We start from the raw sequence: 15,062 nt of genomic DNA, 5'->3' as shown, positions 1-15,062 counted from the left end.
TTGGGTTCAGTGTGAGAAGAATGTTGATAACACACTGATGTTTTCAGTTGTTGCTAACTAGTGTTTTGACTAAGTCAAGGATTTTTCAGCTTCTCATGCCCGGCCAGCAAGAAGGCTGGAGGGGCACAAGGAGTTGAGAGGGGACACAGCCAGGAACGCTGGCCCAAACTGGCCAAAGGGGTATTCCATACCATGTGACGTCATGCCCAGTATATAAACTGGGGGGAGCTGGCCTGGGGGGATCGCTGCTCGGGAACTAACTGGGCATCAGTCAGCGAGTGGTGACCAATTGCATTGTGCATCACTTGTGTATTCCAATCATTTGTTATTATTATTGTCATTTTATTAGTGTTATTATTATCTTTATTAGTTTCTTCTTCTGTGTTCTATTAAACTGTTCTCATGTCAACCCACAAGTTTTACTTTTTTTTTCCAATTCTCTCCCCCATCCCACTGAAGAGGGGGGAGTGAGCGAGCGGCTGCGTGGGGCTGAGTTGCTGGCTGGGGTTAAACCACAACAGAGGGTCATAAATCTTGTGCTTTGCTCCATGGTTTTTTTTTCCTGCATGTATTTGTATTCGTTTCAGTGAACAGTGTTGCCTGGACCAGCCGGAAAGGGTAAGAGAGTCCCTGTGCCAAATCTGGGCCTATTCACGTGTAACACAGGAGCTTCAGAGAGGTGTGATGTGGCCAGGACCTCCGAGTGAGACGTTGGCCGCTGAATCAGACTGTGCAATGAATACTGTTTGAATGTGAGACATACAGACGGCGCCTCGCGGCCAGCCTCAACTCCCCTTGCACAGTCAGCGTTCTAATTTATACGTGGAAAGGCAGAAGGAAAGGTTCAGATCTTACACAGCCCATCAAAGGTGCAAAGCCTCATGACAGATCCTTGTCCTTGCATACAAGGAAGGGAGAAGGACCAGCTGTTTCCCCACTCTGCTTAATACATATGTTCTCTTCTTTTAAACCTGATATGATGCACTCGATCTTTATTCCCTGCTTGCACTGGTCAAACATCTAGAGTCACTGGATTTCTCCCCACCGTCACTGCTCCAGCCTGCTGTATCCCTTAGCTCTTTATCAAAAATGTATAAGCACCTAAATAATTGCAAATAGGTCACGTGTTATGGCTATGTATCGGGTATCTCTTGACAAAACAGCCTAGCTGTGAGCACTGCTGTAATCACCCTCAGTGAGTCTTCAGGAAACGTGATTTGCATTACAGCTTTTGCCTGCCCTCTGTTTTATCGGTGTTCGCTCTCTGGCTAAAAGTGTTAAAGTAAAACCGTAGTGTGTGTGCGACTTTGAGAGGACTCCACCTTTAAAGAAACATGATATCATGTTTGGCCTAACTGCAGCCATGCTGATGTTGTGCTATAATCTGGCTTTGGCTCTGCAGGATAGTGGTGAATAATAAATTCTATACAGAGTCAGTTAACCAACAGACAAATTTCTGATATTCTTCTCTTGGTACAAAGCCTTGCATTTTCATGTTAATGCCAAAGTTAGTGTGCCTGCAATGATCAAGGCTATAATCATGATGTGCTGAAGTAGTAGCTTGTTCTACCTCTGGGCACAAATATTTAATACTGTGTATTTCTGCCTTCTCCTTATCTGTAGTGCTGGTGGTTTGTGGGATTTCATATAACCAGTTTTCTTTAAACTGTAAAATCTTAACTGAAAAAGCTACGTATCTATCTCTGTAGGTCTCTATATGTTTATCTAGCTCTATATATCAAACTCAGCTGCAGAAAGCTGAAAGCCTGCAAGTAATTTAACTAAAAAGTTAAAATAAAAGATTATGAGAACACCATGAAGGGAATGCCCCAGCAATTCAAACAAAAACTCATAAAAATCACGTTTGTTAAACAAAGAAAGCTGTTCTTATGAAATGTATCAAGTTATTCACAAACACCAAATAACTATCCCATGTATTCTTGCTGTGACTGAGAGTGCCTTTTTTTATTAGATTAACTTCCCTTTTATCCAAATGCTATTTAAAATAAGAATGGAAGGCATGTGTTTTATTTCTTTGCTTGACCTTCAGGATGACACGTCATGTTCTTCTAAGAAGAGAAGGACTGGGTCAGGCAACGCTCCGGAGGAAGGAGAGGAAGACTGCTCGTTCCCCTGGGAGTAGCCGGGGGTTCTCCGGAGAGCAGGTGCCCAGGACAGAGTAAGGCAGGCTCAAGGGGAGAATTCCTCGAGGAGCAGGGACTGAGGAGCCCCAGCAGAGGAGAAGAGGAGGAATGGGTGCAGTCACACCCCTGGGACGAGGAGCATCTCCCTGCAGAGCGAAGGGGATTGCCCAGAATCGGTCCTTTCCAGGAAGACCCTGAGTTAACTGAAACCAAGCACGAGAGCAGGGGCACGTCCTCTGAGGGTGCAGCAGCAGGAGGAGACTGATTTATCAAACCTACTTTTCTGTCCTGACTTAGTCATTTTGAGTTTTCTCTATTTTAAAAGTACACTATTCTGTTTTATAGTGTAATAAAATCTGACTTGGACTTAAAGCTTTCTTGGTCTTATAGAGAGACCTTGCTCCCACCACTAGCAGAGGGTTTAGGCAGGTCAACCTCATAGCTCTGGCTGATTTGCATCCCCATGACAGAGATCACCATGGTTTATTAAATAATTTTTTTAAAGTGTGTGTGTGCGCGCACACGCACGCGCACGCACGTGTGTGTATACACTTTGTTTATATTTCACTAGAAATAAATTGGAAATCTGAAAGCTTAAGGACAAAAATTGGCTTAATAATATCAGTGATGGTCTTTGTGATTTTACAACTTCAGAATTATTCGTTTTTCACCAAAACCTGCATATTCCTTTTCTATTCCTTACCACAGAATTAATGGTCTTGACTTCCTTCTAGAAAGCCCTTGAAAGTCCATTGATGTAATACGTAAGGGTAAGGAATTACTACTTACAGCTACTGATGTTACAGACCTTGCACTACCATGATCCCAGAGCCACTGAAACTGTATTGTGATTAAGCAGCTGTTTGGGGTGATTTTTAGCAGATCACTACTTTTATTTTGTTTTTCTTGTGATTAAAGAAAATGTCTTTTGTCCATCGCTTCCTTCCTATGTCTTCCTTACTAATGCACCAGGGATGTCTAAGACACAATCATGATCTAGGTATTGGCTTAATGAGAGGCTTTCCATTGGATTATTTTTTCATAGGTGCTGTGAATTGTGAGGGTCCACGGTGTGCTGTTATATTATTTAAATAACCGTATATAACTTATGAATACCTCCTTTACAGGAAGCTACATTTTAGTTTTTTCCCTTCTAATGATTCTGACCAATCAAGTTTGAGATGTTCTTGATTTACATTTTCCAGCTTAAAATACTTCCTAAATTATTTATCTTATAATTAAAAGTTGCTGATGGTATAGTCTCATTATACAAAATCACAGTAAGTCTTTGAAGAACAATTAACAGAAGGAATAAAAGCTGATATCTTTTTCTCACAGTATATTAGCAGCAGAAGACTCAGCAGCATGTATTTGGGACTAACTGGAGATCAACATAGAAAAAGGAGGCTTAGAAAAGATCAGGACTTAGCACAGATACTAAATCAGTTCTTTGTCTGTGTTCACCATGGAGGAATCTAGGAAAATTCCCATGCTTGATCCCTTATTTCTGAGAGAATGATCAAATCATTTGCTGGGAATTGAAAAGAGTGTAGAAGAGGGTAAGAAACAAGCTCACAAAATGAACAATAATAAATCACTGGAGCCAGATGGCATTTATCCAAGAGTTATAAAAAATGAATGGAGGCAACCGTAGAACTATAAAGGTTGGCATAATGTGTCTTGCTTGAAATTGTTTTGGTCTGACATCAACTCTTAAAGGGGCTTCCAGTGTCACTCTGGGAACTACAGATCTGTAAACCTGATGTCTCTAAGGACCAAATAGCAGGAATTTTAATACAGAAGAGAATTGGTAAGCACTGGTAAACATGACCTAACTAAGAAAAGTCACTATAGCTTTTTTTAAAAAAATAAGGCAGGACTACACAGAATCACTGCTGTTCTTTGAATCAGTAAACAAACAGGTAGATAAACAAGTCAGATTGGATTTCTGAAAGACTTCTGACAAATGTCCTCACCTACAGGCTTTAAGGAAACTAAGCAGCCATGGAATAAAATGGAGGGTCCTTGTTTGTATAAATAACTGTTTAAAAGAAAGAAAACAAAGGGAAAGAACAAATGAAGAGTTCTTACAATGAAGAAAAATAGTCAGAGAAGTTCTGCAGGATTTGCTTAACTGCCTGGGTACTGATATCCTGCTCATCTCTTATATGACATCATATCTGTAAGGCCATTTGTTGCTGCTGTATAATTCCTCTTCTTTGAAATCACTCCCTGCATACAGCCTCTGGTTGATTCTTTCTTCTCTGTAGAGTCCTTTGTCATCAATCTTCTATTTAATTTGGTCACGGAGCAATCTTTAACTTGATTCTTATCCCTAACTTCTTTATCTTTCCATCATTCCTCCTTTCTGTCCATTCAGATTTTTATGAAGTTCAGTGTACTTCCCCACTGAAACACACTGAGTGCTCTCAGTGCTTTCTCTGTCTTCACAAAGAGGAGCAAGGTGACAATACCTACTAGGTGACGATGTCAAAGCACTGGTGCATCATCTCCCACCACACAACAAGTCAGTGACAGGCTGTTACCATTGTTGCTTCATCCTTCCCTGAACTGGAGAACAGCAGCCTCGACTCCACTTCGGATTCCAGTTTCAAACGTTCACGCCTCTGGGATCATTAGTTACACTCGCTGGCATTTATTGCTTTACCTGGAGGATTTGGTGATTTTCCCTGCTGCCATGGCCTAGAACCAACACTGTGATTCTTTTCTGTGCTCTATGTTCCCATCTGGATGCAAATTCCTTTATTATTTACTGACCTGTGAAGCACTCCCTATGCCTAGCTAGTGGTAAAGATAAAGCCCATTATGTTCCATGTTCCTCTCACAGGTACTTTAAAATTTCTTACTTAAAAAAAAAAAATCCTTCAAAAAGCTCAGGTGCTTTTTCTTCTTTAGAATCAGATGCCTGGCTGCTCTGCTTATGGGCAGTGGAAAGCAATGCTTTGGTTTTGTAAATCATTTGAAATGTGGATTATTGAAGCATTAAAATCTCAATTTTTTCTGATGTTAGGAATTAAGTATGATGTCTACCAATCTATCCAGAGTAGGTGATTTCTGGGATATAGCTGTATAAACATGAGAAATTGCTGCCAGAAATATTTCCATGAAAAAAGTATGCTAAACTGAAATATGATTGCTGTTTAAAAATTACATCCCTATCTGAAATATGGTGCTGAAATATTGATATTCTATATGGAAGACAATTTAAATGATATCCTTGCCACTTCATCTTTTTTAACAAAGCAACACTGATAGAAAATTGATATTAACAATTGATTCTAAAACTAAGTGTAATAACTTTTTATTTCTAATATATTAAAATAAAGACAGTTTCTTATATGGGAAATGGGTTATTTTTTTTATGATGGGATGGTTTCAAAGAGATTTATTTTTTTAGTTGTTTATATTTAGATTCGTATGGTTCATCAGGTTTTGCCCAAAAAGCCGTTAAAATTGCTGCAGGGGAAAGGTGCTTGCACAAAACCAAGCAGAATCTGAATTTATTCTATTTCAGCAATGAAAATAGTTCATTTTATGAAACAATGATAGAACTCCAGCATGGGATGAATGGCAAGCATTGCTTGCATCTTGGATGTAGGTCCAGGGAGCAATTCATTAACAGCTTCATCTTCATTTTAATTTATTCATGTATTTCATTTACATTTACATTTCAAAAACATTAAATCACTGTTACTTAACCCTGCCCCCAAACTCTCTAATATCGAACCAGCTAGTCTTTCACCAGATCTCCTCTGCTATGAATAGATGTTTTCTCTCTTTCTTCTGCAGCTGAGCTGTTGCACCACAAGGCAATGAAAATATTCTCCAGCCCCTTCAACCTGGCACTTCACAAGATCGATGACCCAACTCCTCAATTACTAAAAAACAAATGCTATGTCAAAATAAATCACACTTTTTCTACATCCACTATCAAAGCTTTACTTTACTACACTTCGGTTTTATAAAGCCAGGCTCTTTTCTTGCTTCTGTCTAACCAAAATCATCTATATGAATAGCAAGTAAAGATAAAGACAGTCCAAACAAACGTGAAGCAGTTACCTGAGAAGTTAAAATCCTACTTTTAGGTTGTAAGCATTTCAAATCACATTACTAGTCCGTCCATATGTGAAGTTTCAAGGACGCAATGTATTGGTGTGATCTGTCCACAAGGTAATGTGAACCTGGGAAGCCGTTCCAGCACCTTGGCAAAAATCCAGATCTCCTTCAGAGTTTTGCTGCTACTGTCTTGATACCTTTGTTGCACCCCAAGAAATGCATGGAATCACTAAATTTCCAAGAGCATATATATATCAAAAATACAATTTTATATTTTCTTAATGGAAACACAGGTTCATCTTTTGCAGCATTTGCTAGAAAACAAATTACTAAGATGGGGGGGGGGCGGTTACTGAGTTAAGAATAATCCTAGGTTTGTGAAACTGATAGGTCTTTCCTGCATTCTGTGGGCAATGATTTTCCCTGGAGGATGTACCTAAGAGACTGCAGCTTTAGCACTGACTTGGCAGCTCAGGATTCTGTTCTCCAGCTGTGTCACTGTGGAACAACGGGGCATATGACTTTCACGGAGGATGCACACAAGTGTGATAAACTTTCTGCTTCCTTGTCAGTTTGGGATCTCAACTAGGAGAAGATTGTATTAATGAAAGGGAAATGGAAAAATGAAATCAATTACAAAATGAGTCGAATTATTTTTGACAAATAATACAAATAAGCAATCTCTGTATATGGTGAAAAAACTGATCAGTTTAGAAATTGCTTGGTTTTAATTATGAGCTTACTGACTAACTTGTAACAAATGCACTTAGTTTTTCCAAGTAAACATGAATTTTCATAATATCTTTGACTATCTTTCAAATATGTTAAACAAGCAAACATATGAATATGTTAAACAGGCAAAATAATTAGTTTATTCAGAGAGTATTTACAGGTGGTTGATCTTTGAAAAGTTAAAGTTTTACTGCCTGTCTTTGAACACATGGAGGCACATGACAGCATTTCTTTTATCTGTGTGAGAATCATGCAACATTTTCTGAGAATATCTCAAATTTAAGATTCATTTAAGAGATCTAAAAACCATAATGATACATGACTGTGATATTGACTCTTTTTAAGCAGTCATATTGGTTAAAATAAAGTTAAGTGCTTTAAGTACTGCTGGCAGCGATTTCATTGTGGTGTCTTCAAGGGGTCTCATACGTTATGTGCAGCACCATGAGTGCTTATAGAAACCGTGTGTGAAAGGTGATATACAAACATAGCAGAAATGAATACAGTCAGAAATTCAGGCAAATATGACTGGCAGATTCTGTAATGTTCACCAACCTCTGTTGCTTATGTCAGGTGCTGTTAGTGAAAAAGTAAAATGTCTCTATTCAATACAAAAGAATATTGAAGAAAAGTGCTATTTAGACTCTATCTGTGATGTCCTGTGACAAGAGTGAGATCTTAATTAGCTCTCCAAAGTTCTCCAAATTTCAGATATGGCTTTATTGTTAATAATATCTACAGAGAAATAAACTTTTTTTTTTTTTTTTTTTTTACTGAAAGGTAAAGGTACTTTTCCTACAACTTTAAGTTTCTACCAAGGCAACAGCACAGTTAATATTTAATGGAGATGTAATGCACATTTAGCAGCACTTTTCAGCCACCATAGTGCTGTGATTTGAATAAACTTGGCTATTATCAGCAGTGTATTTAATTTATGGGAGAAAGTATAGTTAAGTGCAAGTAAATATAAAATTGAGACAAAACGCTCCAGATGACAAAATCATAGATAATTTAAATTGGAAGGGGCCTCTGCAGTCATCTGGTCCAACTCCCAGCTGACAGCAGGGCTAAATTCAAAGTCAGATCAGGTGGCTCAGGACCGATATTTCCCATTTTTTAAGATCAATTTAAACTGCTGTAATTACACTGATTACATGTATTGGTACTGAAATTGTGGACAGGAGCTCAGCTAGCCATATACAGAATGACAACGTCTGGCCCAAAAGCCATATAACCTAAGTCAACGCAGGAAATGGAGTAAATAACCCAGGTCAGCTGATGGAGGCAACTCAACCAGCGCTAAGACTCTCAGCAACAGTAAGCAATGATCAGTGCGTCAGCTTTTTAATTTTTGAACACAGCATAGAAAAAGTTTAGCACCATCAGTTTTCAGTCTTGGCCAGAACCAGATCCATAGATGGTTCCTCCAGAAAAGGGGTTACAGCAGATCAAGTGTTGCCAGTTACAGTCTAGAGACTGAAAGAGGTTGGCACTGCAAGCGGTAACGCTGAGTAGTGGGGTGAAAAAAGGAAGCAAACCTGGGATACACCTGTAATGCAATGACAGGGTCTGACTGTGGCTTGGTGGGGTTATCCAAGCTAGCACTGATTTAGCTGCATCAGAGCGTAACTGCAGTGGAAATAACTTGTGGACTACAGATGTTGTGTTGGACCTTCAGCTTTCCTAGTGAAATATGAAAGGTATTCATTTAATGCTCTCTAGTAATGTCTTTTAAAATGTGAAACAAACACTTCTTTTTTCAGCCAACCGGGGCTATGTGAATTGCAGTCTGATGGGACTGACAACAAATGTGAATGTTGTCCACTGCTGTAAAATTAGTAACTTCAAAGGTATGAAACCGTGATTTGTTTTACTAGGACAATTAATTGGCTGAACTCAAGAGGTTCAATGTAATTTAGTATTGATTATTTTATAAATATATAATTTATTTTTGCTCATGGATCTAGTAGTATAGTTCCATAATCATCTGCTGAACCTATTTTAAAACTCTAAGTCTACAATACCATTTATGTGTTAGGAAAGCTCTGGGGAAAGAAAAAAAATACTTGCAATTTTCTTTTCCTGAAATACAGGCCACACACTAAAATTAAAATTCATTTTAATTTCAAATTATCCTCTGTTGGATTGCTGCCTTTTTATGTATTTGACTCCTTTATCCTACAGAAAATTTATTTCTAAATTTGCATCAAAGTTTGCCCCAAAAGTAGTTCTTTTTTCACAGCCTATCTATAAGGTAATCAATGCTGTATTTGAAGGTCATCTTAAGAAATTAACTGGGAACAGTCAGCAACTTTGTGAATTTGCAATACCATGGCTTTACTCTACACATCTTGATGAATAATTCAACCTCATCATACAAGCAGCGCAATGAGTTTCAAGAGTAATACTAGCGAACAAACGAAGATGATTAAGATGTTAGCACACAGAGAAGATGCAGAGAGATCACTGGTGTGATGAACAAGAGCCAATCTATTTCATTTTATTTCAGCACAGGACTGCATGAACTCTAGGTCATCTCTGATATTGACGGAGGTTAAACATAGGCACCAGAGGTGGGCCACCATCACACCTCTTTACATCTTCTGAGCAGCAATATCATGTAGACACAAGTTCAAATTTCCTTTTTGCTGGACTGCTGAGACTCTGTCTGTACAGACATTAGCAATAATCTTGTCTAGCACCAGGAGTAGTTCACGTAAGAGAAGCATACCTATTGATTTTAAAGGGAGCTAGACTGTCCTTTTTGGGCAACTATCAAAAACATGAATGAAGCATGCTTGCCTTGATCTCTTTATAAATTCATTAAAAATGTCATTCAAATCTGTCTCTCCCTACCTAATGTCCCCAAACCACTGAAACAGAAGGAGAAATGAAACCCATCTTTCCTTTGCTCCAGCTGTGAGACCAAAACATTACAAGTGGTATTTACTACCCCCACTATCCACCTCGAAGAGTTTCTTCACTCTACTCTTCAAAAAACATTTCCCAATTAAAGATATGCTGTGAACTTGGCTTGGGGCATGACAGGAGAAAATATTTTTATCAAATTTACTATTTGTCAAGGAAGAAGAGAAAGCCCAGTCAGAATAATTGGCATGTTCATTTGATTCTGATATCCAAACTAAAAATAGTAGCAGCATGAGTAATCTCAGGCCTCAGATCTTTTCTTTTCGTTTTCTCCTGAAACAGCAAATTAATTCAATTAGTTGGAATAGGCCATGCGTATTTAATGTGACAATTTGAAATGGGAGTACTACCTTTTAGTCTTGAGAATTCTAATGACATCATTAAGGTTGTTTATAGAAATCTACAAAATGAAATGATTGGTATTAAACATCATCATCTCTGAGATGGAGGCTGAATGACTCCTGGGTCTGATAAGAGGAAACACTTTTTCATTTCTAGATCACTGCTCTGAATTTGAGCCAAGATTACAACAATGAGAAGTTATTATCAACAAAAGACAGGCAGCATGCTCTATGAAAGGAGTTTATGGTGTCAGGCTGTTTCCCAGGGTGCTGGTACCTTCCTAGGAAGTGTGTTTTGCATGCAGTACTGCTCTACAAGGACATTAAGATCAAGCTACTGCCTAGTCGAGAGTACAGTCCCTACTCTGCAGAGAGAACTTAGTTCCAAGTATCACCAAATATCTGACTTCCACCAAAATTAAAGCCATTTTGTAAAACAGAAAGTAATGGGCTCTATAATATAAATGGTTTATCCTTCTGAGAAAAAGTAATATACAACTATAGGTAAAACAGGCTCTGTGATGGGGATAATCCTGACGAACATCGCAGGGTGTGACTGGCCATGTGCACTCTTGGTCCGGACCCTAATGCTGACTGACGGACTTGACGTCGTGGTTTGACCTCGGACCTGCCTCATCACTTTCCTGGAGAGCACTGAGCTGTGGCTGCCCCTGGTTACTCTCCCTGGACCTGACCCTGACCTGGGGCTTGCTGACTTGACTTGCCTCTTTGACCCCAGACCTGCCTCATCACTGCAGGCTCGTCAAGCGATCTGGAGTCGTGGCTGGAGCTGGTGACTGTCACCAGACCTGCTCTGCTCACCGTGCTCAGGTCTGTGGGACCGTTCCCTTGTTAGTGAGGTCTATGTTTTTGCCCGCTTTGTTATTGTGCGTGCTCCTGGCTACCTGTCCCTGACAGAGCAGCCTGCCCTTGCTACTCCCTGACCCTGTGTTTTGGGCTTAATCAGCGGGGTTTGGGTAGCAGGAGCAGTAGGGTGCCCTGTGTCGAAGGAGGTGATGAACCACCCTGTGCTGGCCACAGACAGCTCCAGCTGGCTTGGCAAAAGCCAACATCATCCCGCTGCATGCCAAAACTTCAGCCAGAGGAGAACGTAGTGCCTCTGCTGAAACATATTTAAGAAAGGGCTGGGGGTAGGAGACACAGAAAGGGCTCCTGCAAGTGGCAGGAGGCACAGGAGGTGTGCGGACGCCCACAGGAGGGGACACAGAGGAAGATACAGGAGGAGGGATGTGGAAGATGACATTTTGGGGGACACAGCTGGAGACCCTGCCTTGGAAGGAGGCACTTCTTGCTCGAGCAGGTACAGCCTGAAGGGACTGCAGCCTGTGGAGGACCCACGGGAGAGCACAGGAAATGAGTAAGAAGGAAGGAGCAGCAGAAAAAAAGGAGTAAGAAGCAAGGAATGACAGAAAGAAGCCACTGTTTAAGTTGTCTCTGTTTCTCAATACCTGAATCAGTAATTAAAATTTTATATTATTTGGCAATAAAATAAATTCAGTGAAATTCCCTGAGTTGAGGATTGTTTTGCTCATGACACCCTGGCAAACTGAATGACATCAAGTTACCCAGAGTTGTTCTCAAAAAAGCTAGTGCAGTATTCAGTCTCCTAAAGTCCTGGTGTGAAAGGTTATGTTTAGAAGAACAGCATGCTTCTAGATACTCCAGAGACTTCTTTTTAATGACAGTGTTAAGGCATAGCTGGATGAAATCTTTTGCACGTAGGAGAAGTGGGCAAAGAGGTTACCTGTTCAGAACTTCTTTTTGGAGTTCACCTCTCAGTTCTGCTTGTTTAACTCTTGGTCTAACCAGTCTCTAACCTGGTTCTGTGAGACACAACTAATCGCTACCATACACATTTAAAAATATGTAACGTCTTACCAAGGCTTTAAAGATCAAGGAGTATCTCCTGGAGTAACAGCTGGCTAAAAGGCTCATTTCCTTACAATATTAATACATGTTCTAGAAAAATGAGTGGATGACAAACGACACCACAATATTGGTGTTAAAGAACACATCTCTTCACCCAGTTTGGTACTCTTAAGCTCTGACATGCTATTTCTAAAAATACAATACTTTTATTCAAGTGATTATTTATAGAGTTTGGCTTTAATTTTTGGCATAAACATTAAGAAATTATTGCTTACATGAAGAGTTTTGTATTTATGACTCTGAAATTAGCTGAACAAATGGCACTGAGCTAGTTTAAACTGTTATATTGCGTGCTGGCTGTTCCCAGGGAGACTTTTGAAGTGCATAGTATGTCCTTGCTTATGTTTTTAACAGTTTCTCTGAGTTATAGCATGCTCATGCAGGCTGTATGAAAGGATCATTCTTAGATTGCCACAGCCTCTGAAAAGACTGAATGGGTTAATGATTTTATTTCTCTTTACAGAATACTTCCATCGTGATGTTATTTAAACTATTCTTTTTCTTTTCTCCTTCCAAAGCAGCGTTAGAAAATTGCAGTGGTTATAAATCCTTCACTATGGCTTTTCAGGCTGGAAATGCCAAGGTGCATTCACCGTTTACCTCAATAGGCCTGCTCATGGCAGCTATTACAAATGAGGTGAAATATATGCCAGCGTCGTGCAGCATTATTCTGACCTATCACTGCAGCTATCTTTGTAAATAACCTTTACAACAACAGAAATATAATCTTTTACTATTTCTAGTATTTAAACACTTGTTTTATTCTCAAACTTCCTTGTCCAAAGAAAAAAATTTAAATGGCATTTCAAGAAATTGCTGGTAACCTTCAATTACAAACAAAGGTTGTGTACAGACTACTGCCTGGAAGCAAACGCAAACACAGGACTCTTAGTTATTCACACCGTTAGACTGCTCTGGAGTGGGACCAAACTTGGGAGAGTTGTGGGGAAAGGGTCTTCAGAAATGCCACCACAGAGGTGGTAGGGCCGAGACTGCCCAAGTTTCTCTTGCTGGGCTTGGCACAGTCCTCTCACGCCATGCCCTCAGGCCTGCCGTCCTTACTTGCCCTCACACTATTGCTTCAGGGCGTGCTACGCCACGCTGGCATCGCCCCATCCAAAACCAGTACTTTGAGACGTTGGGTAGCACCCAGCCACGCATGGAAGCTGCATGGGGAGTTGAGGGGACTATGGCAGAGGTTTCTATCCACAGACAAGTTGCCCAAGACCTTTATGGGTTTGACGGCACGCGGGTTTGCTGCCTCATTGTATGCAACTTCCCATAGCACTGAGCAGAGCTGCTCTAGGTAAAAGACGAATGCAGTCGCACCAGAGCTTTTGCAAGACTACACGGTCAAACATGGAGCAATACCGAAAGAGCAGTGCTCCCGCTTCGTAAGGAGAAGCTCAGCGCCTGGATGCCACCTCTGCTGCCTGAATCCCTGCAGTTCCAACTTAAAGCTGTTTAGCTCCCCACGTGTCCGCGACCCTCCTGGAGCTCCTGGGGTAGCATCGCACGCTCCACCAGGCACTGCGCCTCTGAGGCAGCCCCTGCGCCTCTGAGCACCCCCTGCCTGCCCCAGCCGGACCTGCTTTGAGCAGGGGGCTTGGCCCGGATGATCTCCGGGCGTCGGGTCCCTCCCCACCTCAGCGGTGCCGCGATGCTGAGATCGGCGCTGGAGCAGCAGCTCAGCTCACAGACACTGTGGTGGTTGTTAAAGGATGTTAGGAATGCTGCTCCCTCGGGTGGACTCCAGACCCAGGAATTCCTCCTTCCCGGCCGCCCAAACGCAGCAAGTGTGCGCTGAGCCCCCCGTGGTCTCTCTGTTCCATTCCCATGAGTGTGGACACTGCTGTTCGTTTTTGCGGATTTGACCAGAAGGGAGGCTGTGTGTACCCCAGACAGGCGCACACACGCACAGAGCACACGAACACAGCTCCCGCGGTCTGTCTGCCCTCAGCAGCATTCAGATGCCACCACCAGAACTCACATAAAACGTCAGGAGAGAAATACAGAGAGCCCAGCCCTGTTCTTCCTCCCTGGCTGATCAGGATTGGAGTTCGTTTGTGAAATCACACCCCCTGTCACTCTCTAGATTCACTCGTGTTCCTGGATCCCTCAGGTATCAGTGGGTCTAATACCCATGCCCAGACCCTGGGCCCCCTTACCCAGTACACAGGTCTCAGCACACTGCCCAGTCCAGCGTGATGTTCACTAGCAGAGCAGACGCACGGTCACGCTCATCTCACGATCACCCCGACAATCACACGTCCCCCAAATAGTGTCGGAGGATCTCTCTGCCTGCCTAATAGCTACTGCTTGGACCCAGGGCTCACTTAATGGCCCGCTGGCTCTGACCTTGAGACACACACGGGATTAAGTTCACTGGGGAAAAATAACCACACTTAGTTCTTTCCAGTTCCTGGCATTTAGACCCCTCATGTTTACACATACCTTGGTGTCCCTCCAGGTGCTGAGCACAGAGGTACGGGCCCTCTGGACCGAGGTCTTTTCTCCAGCTGCAGGCGCCCGGAACTCTCTTGCATGCAGGTCTCTCCAGATACTGACATACAGATCCTACAGCACTCGCACATAGGCTACGGAGTGGGTTTACACAGGAAAAATTGTTAAGAAAAATTATTTAATAGGAAGATAGGATAGACTGTGGTGATCAGCCACAGAGCTCAGGCAGACGATCTAATTGACTGGCAGCCTGTTCACACATAAGCGGCCCCTTTTCTCTCTTTTCTCAAGTTTATTCCTCCTGGATCCACCTGGACCCAATTTATCTGCCTTCAGCCCTTCCCTTAGGCTTTCCATAACAAGTTTCACAAGGTCCACAGGGCCCCTCAAGTATCCCATAATACTCAGTCTTGCTTCCACCTTATCA

The 15,062-nt window shown here is 41.5% G+C and overlaps 1 long non-coding RNA gene across 2 annotated transcripts in view; it reads right to left on the bottom strand.

Annotated features, from left to right (window-relative positions):
* Positions 1 to 15,061, bottom strand: part of LOC115353164 — a 28,372-nt gene extending 13,311 nt beyond the window's left edge. For both annotated transcript variants that reach the window (XR_003927464.1, XR_003927463.1), the window contains exon 1: positions 14,627 to 15,061. This is a non-coding gene — a long non-coding RNA (uncharacterized LOC115353164). The remainder of the gene's footprint in view (positions 1 to 14,626) is intronic.
* Position 15,062: the final 1 nt, after the last annotated feature.

Source organism: Aquila chrysaetos, chromosome 18 (assembly GCF_900496995.4).
Source record: "Aquila chrysaetos chrysaetos chromosome 18, bAquChr1.4, whole genome shotgun sequence".
Classification (NCBI taxonomy): domain Eukaryota; kingdom Metazoa; phylum Chordata; class Aves; order Accipitriformes; family Accipitridae; genus Aquila; species Aquila chrysaetos.
This window is presented reverse-complemented; position numbering and strand designations above follow the sequence as displayed.